The sequence below is a fragment of the Marmota monax genome, unplaced genomic scaffold, assembly GCF_021218885.2.
Source record: "Marmota monax isolate L192 unplaced genomic scaffold, Marmota_monax_Labrador192_F-V1.1 WCK01_AAM20220418_F8-fsc00048, whole genome shotgun sequence".
NCBI lineage: Eukaryota > Metazoa > Chordata > Mammalia > Rodentia > Sciuridae > Marmota > Marmota monax.
Genome location: NW_026694895.1, coordinates 9,555,932 through 9,568,702, shown reverse-complemented (window position 1 = coordinate 9,568,702; position 12,771 = coordinate 9,555,932). Strand labels below are relative to the sequence as shown.

Sequence of the window (12,771 nt, the reverse complement as noted above, 5' to 3'; positions counted from 1 at the left end):
CTCTATTTAGCTAAAAATATTAGTTAATAGTATATTGATGCTTATATTTTGCCATGTTGCTTTAGAATTTTTTTTTTTTTTTACAGTTCATGATATCCTATTAAATGATTATAATTTCAGTTTTGTGCCTCTAAGAGGGGGCACTATAGCTTTGGTGTTTAATTTGTGTGCGCCTTTGCTTTCTTGTTTGCTTATACAGTTTCTAGTGACTAAAATCTTGGAGTTGGAAGGGACCTTTAAGGTTATCATGATTCAGGGAATTTAAATATACCCTCCGATGCTTAAATTCCTTCTTTGATACCCTTGTCTCTTCTCTAGTAATTGTATTTATATTTTTAGCAAAATCCTAAATAGTATAATTAGCAGTGGTTGTCACTATTGAATTTCTTCTCTTCTTTTTCCTTTTATGTAGAACTTTCTAGCATAAAAAATATTTAATTTCTAGCATTCTGGAAATGTAGATAATTCCTTTTGATGATCATATGACAAAAAAATGTGATGTTTGGTTAAAAACTGAAGATGATGTCAATGATTGTAATTTTTTAAGGAAGCCATAAAAAAGAGCTTGCTGCTCATGGCATTTGCAGATAAATGGTTGGAGTTAGAGAAGATAATGCTAAGTGAACTTAGCCAATCCCCCAAAAACCAAATGCCAAATGTTTTCTCTGATATAAGAAGGCCAATTCATAGGGGAGTAGGGAAGCGGAGTATGGGAGAAATAGATGAACTCTAGATAAGGCAGAGGGGTTGGAGGGGAAGGGAGGGGGTAGGAAGTTAGCAAGGATGGTGGAATGTGATGGACATCATTATCCAAAGTATATGTATGAAGACACGAATTGGTGTGAATATACTTTGTATAAAACTAGAGATATGAAAAATTGTGCTGTATATGTGTAATAAGAATTGTAATGCATTCCGCTATCATTTATTTTTAAAACATCAATTTAAAATTTTTTTAAAAAGAGGTTGCTGCTGTAGGAAAAGGGAACCTGGAATTTCAAACTGTGTTCCATTGAAAAGAGATTTGCTGTTAGAAATGTATAAGAGAAACCAATGAGTCAGGACTGAAGAGTGACTAGAAAAGAACTTGAGAATATATGAAAAAGCATTTACATAATCCTAATTATAAGCTTAAAAGGATGCAAACATTTGGATGGAGGAGATAGCAAGGTCACTGACATATATATATAAATATATATAAAATATTATTCCAAATAATTTTATAAGTATTTCTGTGAAACTGCCCTAGAAAAATATCTGAAAAGTTCTAGTGAACAGGAAAGAATAAATGGAAATGATTACTAAAGTTAAGATACATGAATTGTTATTGATCATGTCTCATTTGCTATCCCTTCTGAAATTTTTGTTTCAGTGACTCTAAACCTATTAACATGGACTTTCATGTTCATTCATCTCAATTCCCAATCCTTTTTTATTTGTAATATATTCGGCTTTTCATTCTTAAGTTTTGAATTAATAATTTTCAAAAAGATTATTTTTGAAGTCAGGTAGAGTGTATATAGAATTAAAGAATGAGTAACTAGCCCATTCACTGGGTCCCAACCTTATTAGCTCATTAATTGTCTCTCATGTCAGCAAACCCAAGAAGATAACAAGGCTAAAAGTGAATTTATTATGGCCATAATGTTTAAATGTATTATCTTGCTAGTATATTTGGCAAAATATTGTACTTCTTTCTCTCTGAGAAAGCTCTGAAGGTATTTGCATATAATTACATACAGAAATCACTAGTATTCCCTAAGTAATTCAGAACCAAATTCATTATTTATTCCAGCTTAAGAGATACCCTCTACAGATTCAGTGAACACTTTTAGGAAATGCTAATAGGAAAAAAAAAACGGAGAAAAATGCTTTTATTTTACTTTCTCCAATAAAAATATTTCATTTCCTATTACTACTTTAGTTAGCCTGAGTGGTGTTAACTTTCATAGATAGAATTTCAGTTTCTCTGCACTTTAAATATATAAAAAGTTAGATCACCTGGACATGTTACTGAAGTTAGGTCATATGGACATGTTGAAAGAAAGCTAAAGAAAAATCTTATGGTGGACAGGATTTAAAATTTCCTTTGAGTCTTTGTTCTTGAAAGTGATTTAGGGATACCTAATAAAGGACTCTTCTGTTCTTTACCACAAAAATATAAATATTGCATTAAAACCATAAAAAATAATTCAAGGTCCATTAGAAGAGTAATTTGGAATATAAATACTAATGCTCTTAATTGGTACTAAACAATGACTTGAATCTCCACAAACTAAAATTTATCTGATATAAAAACAGTTGAAAAAAGAAATCTTTCATGGATAACATGATTAGAGGTCTTGTTATGCTGAAGAAATATGAAATCTTTTAAAAAACAAACATAGGCTAAAAATATTTTTAATTCTTTGAATGTTTGATTTCTGTTGAAATAAAGAACCTGAGATTTTATTTTATCTTACAATTTTTTGCTATGAGCTGTTTCCATTCAACCAAGCCTGCAATCTTTGAATTAGAAATTTTTTTTAAAGTAGCTCATTGGATCAAAATGAATGGAATCTTAAGAGATGTGGAAGTTGCATACTTAATAATGATATGAAAACAAATCACCAGGCTGGGTTTGTGGCTCAGTGGTAGAGTGCTTGCCTAGCAGGTGTAAGGGAGGCACTGGGTTTGATCCTCAGCACCACATAAAAATAAATATTGTATCCATCAAAAAAAATCATGTGTAAAAATTTGTTTACATATAGACCAATAGCTAAGAGAAGTTAAAAAAAAAAAGCATTATTTTTTCTTATCCAAATAGCCATAATTTAAAATTGGGATTGTAATAGTATTTTAAGATAGCATACTTTCCTAAGGGAATTGATAACATGCTAAAACCACAAATTTACATCTCAATGGCAAATAATTTTTAATGTGATTAGGCATATAAAACAATACGTTCACAAGTTAGACTAAGGTTTTTAAAATAAACCTTTAGTATCACAGAGGCTTTATTACATTGTTTACATTGCACAGAAAAAACAGAATGTATATAGAACTAAATGGAGACTTCAAAGACATTTTTTTTTTTGCCAGGAAGAAAAAGTTAGAAGTGAAGCATCTTGGCATTCCCTTTGCAGATGGGAAAAACCTTGCAAAGAGTTAGTAGGTGTAAACCAAAACTTGCTACAAAGATATGTTAATGAGGCTTCTAGAGCTGTGGGAGATTTTAATTTATTTAATGGGTCCTTCTGGAAATACCTTTGTTAATTTTACTGTGGGACCTTGGGCAAGTTACCTACCTCTCTCCAGTTTAGATGAGAATAACACTTCTTAGGATTGTTCTCAATAAATGTTAGCTAGTAATGATGAATTGAAATGTAAGGAAGAAGTTTTAACAATTTATATGAAACTTTGGTGGTAATTAATCATAGTATACACAAACATATTTTTTAATTGTTAGAAAATAATGTAATAGATTGATTTTTTTCTGATGTAGAGCATTATGTGTAATTTACAAAGCCATTGGTTCCTATTAAAATATATAGGGAAAAAATTAGTTATAAAATATATTGATTTTAACTTGCCAGAAAACCAGAGACCATTAGGAGTTCAGTCATGCAAAGAAATAATAATTTCCAAACTAGGTAAGGAAGATAAGTGGTAAAATTTAGTAGTCTTTTAGTTATAGAGGTCACCATAATTGTTATGTATAGCAAAGTCTCAGGTAGCTTTGTTTATTAAAATTATCTTTTTCTGATGGGATCTTAAAAGGTATATATATGAGAATATATTATATTTCTTACAAAATATTTATGGACCTGTTTATAAGATTTTTCAAAACTAAAATGTTAACAGCCTTTTTTATGTTAGTGTACATGTGTTCTAGAGGGAAATGTTTCAAGACGTTTTCTATAAAAATTTTGCCTTTTGTATTTCAGTAGGAAAAAATGATATTATAGAAGTGTATCCCAATTCCCCATGCCACCATGAATTTTAAAATTTAAATTCTGAAGCTTTGAGGTCATATCTCTAGTTATAAATGAGGTTTAAAATGAGTTATAAATGAGGTTTTTAAGTATTGCATTTTTAAATATTGCATTATAGAATATAGCCTAGTTTTCTATTTCTATTTCTATTTTTACTGATTATCTGCTACACCATTTACTTATGAGGGTAGCAGGGCTTACAAAGTCTATAATTTGTAAACATTATTTTAGTTTTTCTACATTGAATTATTGCCAAAGTTATGTTTACTTTCTGTTCAAAAATCAATGCTAAACCAGTAGGTTTGGTGATTATCTTTTACGTTTAGAAATGTAACTTTTAGACATCAAGTAAAAAAAGTAGAGACCAATATCTTTGATATACTAGATGCAGCAATCCTTAATAAAACATTAGTAAATCACATTCAGTAGCACATTAAAAAGATATTAAATACACCATACTCAAGTGGGTTTTAGCCCAGAGATGCAAGTTTGCTTCAAAATATGCAAATCAATTAATAAAATTCACCTCATAAGTATAACTCAGAACAATAATCATATGATCATCTCAATAGATGGAGAAAAGGCCTCTAATAAAATCCAGCAAATATTTATGTTTAAAATGTTGGAGAAACTAAGGATAGAAAGAACTCACCTCAACATTATGAAGGCTATACATGACAAACCCAAAGCGAACATGATACTGAATGGAGAAAGATTGAAAACATTTCCTGTAAAATCAGTATTAAGGCAATGATGTCCACTCTCACCACTCCTTTTCAATATTTTTTTTTTGAAACTCTAGCCCTAGAAATCAGACAAGAAATTAAAGGGATATAAATGAAAACAGGTCAAATTATCTGTTACTGCTAATGACATGTTCCCATATCTAGAAGACTCAGGAAACTACCTGAAGTTAAATGATTTCAGGAAAGTAGCAGAATACAAGCTCAATAGCATACATCAATAACTTTCCTATACCCCAACATCAGTTGTGCTGAGAAAAAAATCGAGAAAACTACTCCATTCACAATAACCTCAAAAAAAAAAAAAAAAAAAGAAAGAAAGAAAGAAAGAAATCCAACAACAAAAACCTTGGGAATTAATCTAACCATGGAAGTAAAATCTCTTTACAATGAAAATTATAGAACACTGAAGTAAGAAATTGAAGAAAACCTTAAAGATGGAAAGTTATTCCATGTTCTAGAATAGGCAGAATTAATATTATCAAAATGGCCATATTATCCAAAGTGGTATATAGATTCAATGCAAACCCAATCAAAATATCCATGACATTCTTCACAGAACTAGAAAAAAAAATAGTCCTGAAATTCATTTTGAAGAAAAAAAGCCCAGAATAGCCAAAGCAATCTTAAGCAAGAAGAGTGATGCTAGAGAGATCATAATGCCTAATCTCATATTACAGAGCTATAGTAACAATAGACACAAAGAACAGTGGAATAGAAGATACAGAGACAAACCCACATACTTACAGGCATCTGATTCTTGACAAAGGTGCCAAAAATATATATTGGAGAAAAGATATCTTTTTTAGCAAATGGTGCTGGCAAAACTGGATATCCATATATAGAAGAGTGAAACTAGATCCCTATCTTTCACCCTGCACCAAAGTAAAATCAAAATAATCAAAGACTTAGGAATTCGACCAGAAACTTTGCAGCCTCTAAAAGAAAGCATATATCAGTACTCCAACATATCGGTGCCAGCATCAACTTTATTAACAAAATCTGTAGCTCAAGAAGTAAAACTAAGATTCGGTAAGTGGGATGGCTTCAAATTTAAAAGTTTCTGCACAGCAAAGGAAATGATTAAGAGCATGAAGAGGGCCTACAGAAAGGGAGAAAATCTTTGTAGCTGCTCTTCTGATAGGGGATTAATATCCAGGATATTATAAAGAACTCAAAAAGCTTAACACCAAAAAATAAATAAATAAATAAAAACCAATAAATGAACAAAAGAACTAAACAAGCATTTCTCAAAACAAGAACAGATGGCCAACAAATTTATTTTTAAAATGTTCCACATCTCTAGAAATCAGGGAAATGCAAATCAAAACTGCATACAATGTCATCTCACTCCAGTCAGAATGGCCATTATTAAGAATACAAATAATAATAAATATTGGAAAGAATTTGGGGAGAAGGTACACTCATACATTGTTGATATGACTGAAAATTATTCCAGTCAGTCTGGAAAACAGTATAGAAATTCCTTCAAAAACTGGGAATGACACCACCATATGACCATGCTATCCCATTACTTGGTCTTTGTACAAAAGAATTCAAATTGGCATACTCTAGTGATATAGCTACCTTAATGTTTATAGCAGAGCAATTCACACTTGTCAAATAATGAAACCAAACCAGATGCCTTTCAATATGATAGATTAAGAAAATGTGGTATATGTAACACATGGAGTTTTACTCAGCCATGAAGATCGAAATTATGGTATTTGCCAATAAATGAATAAAGAACATCGTGCTAAGTGAAATAAGCCAAACTAAGAAAATTAAGGGTTGAATGTTTTCTATAATATATAGAAACTATAGCAAAATAAGGGGAAAGGGGACAGGGTCAGATATCATAAAGATATAGAGATCAGTGGAGTAGAAGGAGATCGAGAAATAGGAAAGATGGACCAGAAAGAGGAGGAAATGTGGAATGGATTTGACAAGATTACACTATGTGCTTGTTTAAGTATACCACAGGGAGTTCCACCTTTATGTATATCTATAAACACCAATTGACAATAAATAAACAAATGAGTGAAAGGAAGACCAGTAGAGTAGAGGAAGTAGAATAGGGTGAAGGAGAAGGGGAGAAAAAGGAGGAATACTGGGGATTGAAGTGGAATAAATTAAATTCCATTCATGTATGATTTGGTCAAAATGAATCCAACTATTATGTATAACTCTAATTTACTAATGAAAGAAAGAAAACTAAAAGAAGAAATATAAAATTAAAAGTCAAAAACTGTTTTTATAAATGCAAATAATGAGTCTAGTAATAGCTTTCACAAATGCTTAGAACACTGTTTTTACAAGAAGAATAGACGCGGGGTTTTTTGTTCTTGTTTTGGGGGTACTGGGGATTGAACTCAAGGGCACTCAACCAGTGAGCCACATCCCCAACCCTATTTTATATTTTATTTAGAGACATGGTCTCACTGAGTTGCTTAGCACCTTGCCTTTGCTGATGCTGGCTTTGAACTCGAAATCCTCCTGTCTCAGCTTCCCACTGGGATTACAGGTGTGTGTTACCATGCCTGGCTAGTAGACCTGTTTTATAAAAACCAAGGATACCTGTAAAAAAAAAAAAGAGAGAGAGAGAGAGAATCTGTGACCTCAGACTGTTTCTCACAAATCAGAATCTCTGGGTATGTCACTTGAAGGTCTATATTTTGAAGTACTACATTTAGTCCTTAAATGTCTTATAGTGAGATTTCCTGCAACTACCAATTAGATCAGGCTTGGATCCATGTATTGTCATGTATCACATGGTTGTTGGAGTATATTTGTGTATGTTTGTGTGTGTGGTGAAATTTTTGAAGTCATTTTGTATATTTAATAGATTAACAAGTGTCAGTATCTCATAAACTTCTGTAGATGTTTTATAGAATTTAATGTCTTATTAATATGTAGAAACTAAGCCAATAGTTCCTGTGAGATTGTTTCTAAACCAGAAGAAAGGATAACCTTCCTTAATTAACTTAAAAAAAGAAAAACCTAGGTTGGTTAAAACATGTCTATAATTTCAGCGACTCTGGAGGCCACGGCAGGAGAATCTAAGTTTGAGGCCAGTCTCAGCAACTTAATGGAGCCCTAAACAGCTTAGTGAGACTGTATCTCAAAATAAAAATGGCTAGAGATGGGGCTCAGTGTTTAAGCACCTCTGGGGTCTATCCCTGGTACCAAAAAAAAAAAGAAAAGAAAAGAAAAACTAGGACCCGGCTCCCACTCTATAATAATTAAATCAGAATATCTAAGAATCAACTGACTTAATTTATTTTTAAAGTGCCTCAAGTGCTTTCAGTGTATAGCTGCAGCTAAGAAATAGAAATCTACACTAGTGACCAAAAAGAACAATGACAACACTAATTCAAAAATCATTTATGTTTGGCTTGAGAATCTGTAGTACTCAAAACCATATATTAAAGATATTGCACAGTAGGGTCCCAATCCTTTTTCCTTAACTGCATTGTCAGGCAATCAAAATCGAGTTTTGGGGGCAAAGAACATTCTCTCTGAAGAATTTTCTCTTAAAAAGACCTTTTCTGCTGTTTTCCTAAGTTGGTGTAATGTGCTGAATGAGAAGTTTAAGTGATAAGGATATTCATGAGAACAGAATGTTGAACTTGTTGATTTCCGTTCTGATTTTGGTTCAAATGTAATCAAGAATATATTTCTGTAATAACTTTGAACAAGGAAAGTATTTCCTATGGTGGGACAACGTTTATATAGGAGATCAGAATCTATGTATTTATAATTACATTTATTTAAAATTTTTCAAAGATTTTCTCTTGTATTTAAAATAAATGAAACTACTTATAATTCACATTTTCTTATGCTTTTTTTCTAGATGATCCTTGGAGATGTCATTTTCTGCATATATGAAATAGATCTTGAAGGGTTTATGGTTTACAGACAAAATCTTTAGAAGTTAGACACTCAAGGTAAGTAATAACTAAAGCCTCATAAGTAATTGTTAGGGTTATCTGATTATAATTTCAACTTGTAAATTTGCTTATTTTTTATAACTGGCCTAATCTAACTGACTCACATCTACATCCATTTATATTCAGAAACAATTTTTATGCCTTAATACCATCTTAACAGGAAGTATCCTATTTTGTTTATAATAACCAATTGATTAAAAATTACATGTTGTTATGGAGGGAGAAAACCAACTATAAATAATAATTGAAGTAGCTTCAATGAAACCCATGAGCACATTTTACAGAGTGTAACTTGAAAAAATAAAACAAATCTACTGTCATCCACTGTTTTCTTTTTCTTTTATATATATATATATATATATATATATATATATATATATATATATATATATGTTATTATAATATTAATTATTATATATATGTGTGGACACAGTACCTTTATTTTATTTTTATGTGGTGCTGAGGATCGAACCAATTGCCTCATGCATGCCAGGCGAGTGAGTGCTCTACTACTGATCCACAATCCCAGCCCCTTGTTTTCCTTTTAATGTATTTAATCAGTTCCTTTTAACACATTAAGAGTTTGTTCTTTACCTACTCCAGAAAACCCTGTCATGGTTTCATGTACTCATGGTACCTATGAATACCAGACCCCTTTTCATTATTTCATGACTTTCCTCACCTGGCATATCCTGTCACTCCGTGTGTTCTGTCATGCCTTCTGTGATTGCTTATATGCTTTCATTACTATACATTTCAGACTACATTTTGATAACATTTCAAGTGTGATACAAGGGGTACAAACCTCATAAAAGTTACTTTAAATGATTGTTTGCCAGATGGGGACAATGAAAGTCCAGAAAGTATGTGGCCTATAAATGGGACACTCCTATTCAGCTCTAGGATTCTTGCTGAGTGGAAATGAGAGGCTGCAAAATCAAACCTTATTTTCTTTTCCCAAAGAAACCAGAAGTTTGGATTTTAAAACCTTAATATTTCAATAACAGTGTAAGATTTTGTCTTTGAAAAAATCCAATTTTGCCACTGTGTGAACCCAGTAAAACAGTTTATGGCCTCTGGTGCAGTTTCTTTTTTCCTTTGTTCTATTTTTCTTTATTCTTTTAGAGTACAAGTACTTCAAGTCTATTTTATTCCTCTTTAATTTATGGTTATCAGCTTAGTGATTTTGCTACTTTTCTGTGATGAATTTTATTGTCAGAAATTATTTTATTTTAAAAAATAAGTCATATTACTTATTTCTAATTTATTTCCATAGTTATATATTGTAAATTGGTTACTTGGAACAGCTATTTAATTGTTTTTTGAATTATAATGATTAGATAAGTCTAAATCAGATCCTTCTGATACAAAAAAATGTAATGGACCTTTTTGCACAGAGAGGAAATATAGTTTATCACACTTCTCAGTTCATGGCACACTGTTATTATTGGTCATGAAAATCATCTCAGATTCTCTTACTCCCATCTCCAGTAGTTTCCTCTGACCATAGGAAGCCATTTTCATATGATTTTCTAAAATAATATCAATTATAGCATTCTTTTTTGCTTATATATTCATGTAAGTATTATTGTATATTTTAGGGTATCTTTTTTATTTATTTTTTAATTTTAGTTGTCAATACCTTTATATTTTTTTTTAGTGTGGTGCTGAGAATCGAACCTAGGGCCTCACATGCGCTAGGTTGCCGCAGTCTGGCTGGGCACAAATGCCACAGTCTGGGTGGGCACACAATCACAAGCCACCACACAGCTTGTAGATTCAAACAGCAACTCTTTATTCCCGAACTCACACCAGCCATCTACAATCACGTTCTGGGGAAATCCACGTTCTCTGCCCAAATCCACCTCCACTGGGCTTCTTTCTATCTCCAAAATATACTGTCTGAATCCCATGAGAACTCAAGGGGAACTCAGGCAGCAGGATACGCCCTATTCCCAGCAGGAATAATCTTAAACCTTAAACCTGGAACCTAAACTGGGAACACCCTAAACCTGATTATCTTAAACCGGGAACACCCTAATCCGCCCTGGTCCTTGAGCAAGGTCACCTACATTCAATGTCACTGCAACATGGGGTACGCTGGCAAGGAAATTGTCATACCTACTTGGCTACTGGCTCCCAGCACTAGGTGAGCACTCTACCACTGCGCCACGACCCTAGCCCCTATTTTACAATATCTTTATATGAAAAATGTCAAATTAATAAAAAGAAAATAGAATAATATTATGAAATGTCATGTGCCTATCTTTCAACTTCAACAGTTGTCCTCTAGCAGTTGAGTATGTCTCACCCATCTGTCCCCTTTTCCCTCCCCAATTTTTATACCTAAAATGTAAATATGCAAAGTGGTATTGTTCCTCCTCTGAAATTGCATATTCATATTCTTTATTCATTTTTTTCACTTGGGTCCCTGTATCTTGATTAATATGTTGTAGGTATTTGTTATATAAGCTAGATATTAATTTCCTGATATTTTTAGATATGAAAAAAAGTCTCCATGCTTCAACTTTTTAATTTTATGCATTATACTTTTTAAATAAACACCCAGCTTTTGAATATTAAATTAATTGTACTGTATCTCAGTCTGTTTTATATTTTATTTAACATTATGTTTAAACATTTATTTATGTTTCTGTGTTTACATTGCTTATAATGGCTGCATAGTATTTTATGGTTGATAGCTGTCCTGTTTTAACTGTCCATTTTCCCCAGTGAATATCACCCAAGTTGTTTCCAGTTCCCTGTTGTCACAAACAATACCATTGATGAACATGCTCATACTTATCTATCATGGGACTTTGCAAGGATTTCTTTGGAATATATTCCCAGAAGCAGAATTGCTAGATGATGGGATATATGTTTATGCATAAATTGACAAAATCCTATCAGATGTTCCCCCAGAGAAATGGTTGAGTCCATACTCCTGGTAGCCTCTTCATTCCTGCAAACCATTAGCATTATCTAGCTCTGTTTTGTTTTCAGTCTAATATGTGTAATTTTATAACTCATTGTTTTAATTTGAGTTCTTTTATCACTGTTGAGTTTGAGTCTCTCTTTATACATTTGTCTGCTTTTTAAGGCTTCTTCTGAAATTGCTTATTTATATTCTTTATACATTTTTTTATCTGGGTTCCTGTATCTTGATTATTATGTTGTAGGAATTTGCTATATAAGTTAAATATTAATTTCCTGTTAGTTGAGATATAAAACAAAAGTATTTCCATCCTTAAACTTTTAAATTTTATGCATCATGCTCTTTAAATATTAAGAACCAGTTCAAAAAACTCAGTAGCATTTCTGTGACAGCAATAGATATAAAAATATTTTAATTAAATATATAAACTATATATAGTTTATATATATAGCATATTATATTATATATATATTATTTTATATATAATATATATTATATATATATAAACTCAGTAGCATTTCTGTGACAGCAATAGATATAAAAATATTTTAATTAAATATATAAACTACATATATAGTTTATATATATAGCATATTATATTATATTATATTATATATATATTATTATATTATATATAGCATATTATATATGATACTGAGTTTTTTGAAGTGGTTCTTAATTCCAGCAACATTGCTAAACCCTAGTAGTAGTAGTAGTAGTAGTAGTATAGTAATAATACCAGGAATTGAACCCAGGGGTGTTTAATCACTGAACCACGTCACCAGCCCTTTTTATATTTTAAGACAGAGTCTCTCTAAGTTCCATAGGGCCTCACTAGGTAGTTGAGGCTGGCTTTGAACTCGCAATCCTCCTGCCTCAGCCTGCCAAGTTGCTGAGATTACAGGTCTGTACCACCACACCCAGCTGAAATCTTATTCTTTTTTTTTTATTTTTATTTTTTTAATTTTTTATTGTTGGCTGTTCAAAACATTACATAGTTCTTGATATATCATATTTCACACTTTGATTCAAGTGGGTTATGAGCTCCCATTTTTACCCCATATACAGATTGCAGAATCACATCAGTTACACATCCATTGATTTACATATTGCCATACTAGTGTCTGTTGTGTTCTGCTGCCTTTCCCATCCTCTACTATCCCCCCTCC

At 31.8% G+C, this 12,771-nt stretch overlaps 1 protein-coding gene across 6 annotated transcripts in view; it reads left to right on the top strand.

Annotated features, from left to right (window-relative positions):
- Mbd5 (methyl-CpG binding domain protein 5) overlaps positions 1-12,771 on the top strand; it is a 416,793-nt gene that overhangs the window by 142,683 nt on the left and 261,339 nt on the right. For all 6 annotated transcript variants that reach the window (XM_046426967.2, XM_058573479.1, XM_058573478.1 and 3 more), the window contains exon 3: positions 8,571-8,664. The gene's annotated coding sequence lies outside the window, so the exon portion shown is untranslated. The remainder of the gene's footprint in view (positions 1-8,570; positions 8,665-12,771) is intronic.